The sequence below is a fragment of the Halyomorpha halys genome, unplaced genomic scaffold, assembly GCF_000696795.3.
Source record: "Halyomorpha halys isolate HHAL.00 unplaced genomic scaffold, Hhal_1.1 Scaffold649.1, whole genome shotgun sequence".
Classification (NCBI taxonomy): domain Eukaryota; kingdom Metazoa; phylum Arthropoda; class Insecta; order Hemiptera; family Pentatomidae; genus Halyomorpha; species Halyomorpha halys.
Window position 1 is genome coordinate 210,955 of NW_027105546.1, and position 7,020 is coordinate 217,974.

The window sequence follows — 7,020 nt, forward strand, 5'->3', positions numbered from 1 at the left end:
TCATGGTGTAGTGTTCTGTTGGAAACGTAGTAGGGTGCATTAACTATGGTTCTAAGAATTTTGGATTGAAAGGACTGGATACGTTTAATGTTCGATGGTTTAGCTGTTCCAAATAAAAAAAATTAAAACTTTTAAATATTTTATTTCAATAATAACATAAAGTCTTTCACGACCGCAAACACAATAAAACTAATGAAAGAAAGCTTTTTGGTAATGCAAACTAGATTGATTCGTAGCGTGCAATGATAGCACTGTTCGGTGTATCTGCCACAATGGCAACGGCATTTTACCATTTGTCACAATTAGAGATAAACCAGACACGCTTCTAGGAATTAAGAGAAAGTTCTGAAAAGTTTAGGAGAGTGATGCTCAGAACGGAAGAAAATACGACTTTATAGTTCAGTTAATTTAAACAAAGTTATTTGTACTGTTTGGGCTGATTTTGTCTTCTATCTGAACAAGCATAATTTCATTTCATTACTTCATAAAAAAAACGGAGACTGTAAAATTATTATATGAGTTAAATATTTTTTTGTAGGAAGACAGCCCGTGTGGTGGTCAATAAAGGTATCAAAATAGCAAAAGAAAAACTATTTATTATTAACCAAAGTTTCTCCCCACTTTTCAGGGCTTCATCAGGGCTAAATGAAAAAAAACAAAACAAGATACAAACGTTTAGACTTAATAAAACATTAAAATAAAAGCATTTCAAAACAATTGTTATGTTTATGAAGAATATTAAGAATTAACCAGCCATTTTTTATATACTTTATAAACATAACAATTGTTTTGAAATGCTTTTATTTTAATGTTTTATTAAGTCTAAAATGTTTGTATCTTGTTTTGTTTTTTTTCATTTAGCCCTGATGAAGCCTTGAAAAGTGGGGAGAAACGTTAGTTTTAATATATTTATATCATCATCCAATTTTTTTTTTTGTTTGCCATCTTAGCTCAAAACTAAAGTCTTTTTAAAAATATTTATTTGTTTATGGGCCAAGTTCCATACAAACAAAGTTAGCCTGTACAATACATAGTTAGATATATCACTGTTATTATTTCACTAGAATACTAAATTGAATATCATTTATATTTAATAAAAAACAAACAATACACCCAAACTGCGGCGGGTCAGTATGCATCGATACCTTTTTCTTAACTTGGAATTTAAAAATATCAGAATCTTTACAGTCCAAAATGCTTAATGCTCCTTACTTCGTGACAATTCAAGTCATCCATCAGGACCTTAATGTTCCATATGTTGCCGATCTGGCCAAAACCAGATACCATTCCTTCCATGATAAACTTCCCAACCACCCTAATCCACTTGTTTCTAAACTGGCTTCTCCTTCATTACCTAATAATCCTCCTAGGCATCTGAAAAGAAGATGGTCTCGAGATCTTCTCCTCTAGAAATGTTATTGGAGTTCTATCAATGAGTAGATTCTCCACATGTTTGTATCATGTCACTATGTCACCTACAGCAAATTTGCTTATTGTATATATTTTTATATAGTTGTATATGACAATAAATAAATTATTAAAAAAAAAAAAAATATCAGATCACTTGACCATGTCCCTTATTGCTGTTATATGGACATTTTGGTGATGTATGGCATTATTTTGTTATGATACTGTTGAGTTTGAGTTCTGACTTTTCCATAATATACAAATTCTAGCTTTCAGGAACGTGTTGGTTCCAATTCAATTAATTTCAATTAATTTTCCTAAAAAAATATTCCCAAACTGTATTTTTCGTCCTGGAATAAATATAATTAAATTAAAACAAATAAAGGAATTAGGATTTTACATGTAATTGAGTCACGTTAGCCGGGCAACATTAATTTTAAGGGCAAACGGGTTTGTTCACTATCGTAACGATGATTTATTAGGTGTTAAGGATCAACGCTTTGCGTAAGTAGTATATTTATATAAATTCGTTGTCATCGAATCCAAAGGATTCAATTAGTTTAAGTTACAAATGGCCTAGTCCACATTTCCCTCGAGAAGCAGCTCTCATTACAGGTATTTACCCATCTTGTTATTATAATCGTCCCTAATGAGCCGTAGCACCATGGCGTGATGATCCGTTCCTAATCAGACGAACGTCAGTTCCAGAAGACCGATGTGTGCATAGGATGATGGTGACAAATGATTCGAAAACACTACTTTTGTGTTATTTTTATTAGTAAAATTAATATTATTATTGCTAGTAATACTGTTTATGAGATGGGCGGGAGCGGGCTCTGTTATTATAGCTGGCGGCTACCGAACAATGTTCCTTATGAATTATTAATAGCAGCGAAGAGGGAGTCTGGGGTTATAAAGCCAAGAAGTAAATCATACTCTAAGCCGGCCTCCGGGCAGCCTGTCAGAAAAGGACCAAGACTCCAGCTCCAGTCATGAACCGCCTTCGGTCCAGAGTTCTCTTCCACTTTGGAGCAACTTATAATTACATGTTGTAAAGGAAGGCTTCTGGGCAGCGGTAGTCGTATAATGAAAACATAGTGGTCATAGTTTGCTAAATTATATGTTTCTAAACTACGAAATTTGCATTATTTCTACAAAATATACTAGAAAATGGTAGATTAAAATCATGTGCTAAAAAAAGAAATAAACGTTTACACTATTTTTTTTTGTTGCTAAGAACAGCTACTGCATTGTATTGTTAGAAGTGAAATGGCCGGTTTCTGTTATACAACAGACTACTACTCTGATACTACATATAAACTGGATATACCCTTCGGTTTCACACGCGTAAAACATAGATTACACTGGGATGTTTCTTACAAATGATGAGCAGCCCTTCACTTTCAGGAAGAGGCATAGAGCGCAATAATCTCGAAGACCAAAAACTCTAGAATAGAAAATCCAATACATCAGAGTATTAAAAAAGTACGTGATGCTTAATATCATATTAAACTATTTTATAAATATGTATTTTCATTATAGGAAGTTGAGAGCAACATATCAACAGTCCTGTTTGTATCTTAATCTCATTTAGCTCTCAAGAAGACCTGCAAAATGGGACGAAACGTTGTTCACTAATAATTTTTATTCACCTTTCTTGATATACTTGTATGAGTATATAGCATTTTTTTTCATAACCAAGGTATTTGGTGACCTGGAGGATCTCACTATTGCTGTTTTATTCGGATCCTTCTCCCTGTTATCATTATCTGTTATCTCCCAGCATATATCATTACTGTGTTGATACATTATGTCACCCAAAAATTGTCTTTTTTTCGCCTGGGTATTTGGAATATCATCTATCAATCCAGATTGCTTTTTTGTATCTGTTACAATAAAAGCAAACCTTCAAATCTATACTTTTGTATGAGTTCGTGAATTTGTAGCAAGCATTTAGCCTAATTGCGACATTCCAACTGGAGAAAAGGAACTAAAACTTGGTTTGTTATGTGAAATAAAAAATTGAAATGTTTTCGATACTGTCCTTGATACCGGTTTATTTAGATATGGCGTTTTGCTCCGATTCCTTTCCCATTTCTTGAGTATATTCCCTATTCCCGCCTGCGATGAGGTGAGGAAAGGTGCACACTGAAGCCGGAGATACTGGAAGGCTAATCACCCGGCTACCGTGTACCGCAATTAATTTCGAATCAAGCACCTGATACAGCGATCAGCTGTTGTCCCGGGATTTGTCTTCCTGACGTGAAGATTATACATCGCGCTCCTCCCAAGACGGCTACCGTCTATCGGCCTCATTAAATAGCAACAAAATGGAAATTAATCGTTAATGCCTCATTAGACTGGCTCCTTTCTTGGATTTTTTTCCCAACACACCAGACAGCCTTGCTCAAGGCAACGCTAACAACTACCCTTCAACTCGAAGCTGTAGGCATGGTTCCAAATTACGCTGACTTTTTAAAACGAAACGGAGATGGGTAAGAGCCATGATCATTAGATGTGGATTTGCATGTTTAGATTATTCATTGACTGGCCGACTACTCCACCTCTTGTAACCAACTGGTAATAACCTACCACACTGTTCTTGATGTTAGAGCGATGAGGTTTTTTGCTACTGTAATGATTAATAATTAAACAGTTTTTCATATACCTGTATTTCGCGTCATAGTTATTCAAAAAAATAGGTTTATTGCAATCCGAAATTTCAAAGTTCCCGGAACTTCAATTTATGGACCCCTCTCAAAAATAGCATATTATATTTTATAATGCGGAAATGACAGGAAGTAAATTTGCTGCTACCTAAAGAATAAAAATGCGTTCATTAAATATTCGTTCGTAAAGTTAATTCGTACTATTGCATTCTGAAATTATGTCAAATTTGTGAAATATTGTAAAATTTTCGATCAATACTGTGAGATAGAGTATCAGGATAGTAGTTCGTGTCTGTTATTGAAATATAGTTTTATTTTAGAGAAAATATAAATATGTACCTCGTAAGCTTACCAGTCCCGCGTTCCATCCTCGACCAAAAGCCAAATAAAATAATTAAAAAAAAAAAAATGAATATCTCAGAGGAAAATGGAAAGCGGCTGGAATCTGAAAAAAAAAACTGAGATCACCCGATCTCTCTCTCGATTGCTTATGTTACGACTTCGTTATCTTTTGTTGAACTCTTGTTGTTGTTGTCTGGAGCTTTAGGACGTAAAACCCTGAGGTCATCAACGCCCATGTTTCGCGCTTTATAATTCCATTTCATTTATATTTATAATTCTATTTCACTTTATTTTTCTCTTTAAATAATTTCGAAAAAAAAATTTAAATATTTACTTCTTTTGGTTTTTTTTATTAGGTATAACAGATTTTCTGGTTTAAATCTTATTCAAAAGGCCATTCCTTTTTAAGAAAACTAAGACCATTTCCACGTTCTTCTGGTCATCATTCAGAGCATCCGATACACTCGGTCCTACCCCCAATCTACTCAAGTTCGCATGTCAATCAATAAAAATGACATTTCTGAAATATGTGACTGATCGTAAGTACACTGTTGCAGTATTGACATTTTGGCGGTGGCTGCTTACTGATCAGACATGTATGAGTTAAACTTGTATGACCTTTTCTCAATCTGGCAATAGCTACCTCATCCCTGCGATTGGAACGGTTTGATGTGGTCCATGGTTTAATGGTTTTTTAATAGTTTTTAATTTGCTTGGCGGGCTTTTATCCCACATGGTTTGCCAACTTGATGATATTTCATTTTTCATCGGAAGACTTATTTCTTGGGGTGTCAGAATGGCCGCGCTCTGACCTGGAAGAGCAAGTGCTTATTAAACTCTTGTATTATTGGCAGTAAAAAAAAATAATAATTTTCGTTATTTCTATCTACCTGGAGAACCCTAAATATGTATTGTCATAGGAACAGAAAAATAAAAAATTTTTTTTTTTTGCAGATCACATTAAATAACAACAACTCAAAGTGTACATCCATCTTCGCTGATATTGGTCCTACATCTTTCTTTTATTCTCGTACAGAAACATTGATAGGCTAAGAAATTTTAAGGACTTACTACTCAGCAGGTCTGTATGCATGTATCCGTTGAAAATGCCACTTCGCGATCACCTTTTTTTTTACTTGTTCTTAATGTCGAAACGTTTCGATAGAAAAAGCATCTTTGGAATCACTATTATTAAGTTCATTGTAGGCATCCATTTGTCAAATACGAGAAGCATGTTATAAAATCAATAATAGTTTTAACTGGGTAATGATTTTTTGTCTCTGAAAACATATAAAAACTTAAAAAATTTAGGCCTAATATTTTATAAAGGATATGGAAGATATCTTGAAATACAGATATAAGTTTCTAGCGCAATACGGAACATGCAAACGTTTATAATTATATGGGATGAATGTAAATCACTGCTAAGTCCGTCCACACGAGATATTGTATAAGTATTTATTGCATTATTATCTCAATAAATGGACTTCTTTTTTTTATTTAATTAGTTAAAAAGTTCTTGATAACCTTTGATTGCACTAAATTCTAAAAAAAAATAAGAAAAACGTCCCTCTTCGTGCTAAAATTGGAATTTAGATCGGTGAATGTCAAGAAATTTATTTCTAACCGTTAAAAATTCACATTAAATTTATTTTAAAAAAAATTAATATATTAATTAAGATACAATTTTGTAAATTATAGACTATTTGAAATGCAATAAATTATTTTTGGGTATATTAAAAACTAAAGAATTCAAATAAATATCTGTCTGACCTGTGTTATTAAGGAGTGTAGATTTTGTTGGTAAATCTTAGTTTAATTTTCTATATTTTATCTCTATGGTTCTTTTCTTCTACTGTCCTAAACTGTTCCAAATTTTCGCGGAGAAAAATCTGAAATGTGTAAACGTTTTGTATAAAACATCCGAATCCTTGAAAAATCAACTTAATTGTTTAATTTATTATATTATTAAATGGAAAGCTTATCTAACTTTCCATCAAAGTAAACAGGCTAAACACTCACCACTTAAAAGCAAAACTGAAATAAATAATCGCCCTTAACCACTACAAATTTTGATGTAACATGTGTAGATTGAGTGGGAATCCAGGTTAAAATTAATAACAATGAACGCTTTTTATAACAATGCAGGTAATGTTTAAATAATAAATTTAAAAAATAAGTAATTCAATAATGTAGATATATCAATATGAATAATTGATCATATAATTTCAAATAATGAAGAATGGTCAGGGGTGCGGTCAAAAGAGAAACAAAAATAGTTATAAACAATTATTTATTTCCCGACGTTGAGGTTCATCAGGGCTAAAAATATTTTGAAATAGTAAGATAATAAGATACAAAAAGGTAAATTATGGTAGATTTAAATTATGTAAAAATAATTCTAGTATTTTTTTTTTCATTTTACAAAGTCGGGCGAAACATTTTGTAGAGCTTCATTTGGGCTGTCCAAGTTGATAACTTTGGCGACTTTTCTTTTTTATTTACTAATTCAATAATATTCACCAGTGTTTGTTTTTCTTTACATTGAATTCGACTTAGCATAATTAGAATAATACTTATTAAATTAATACTAATTATAATT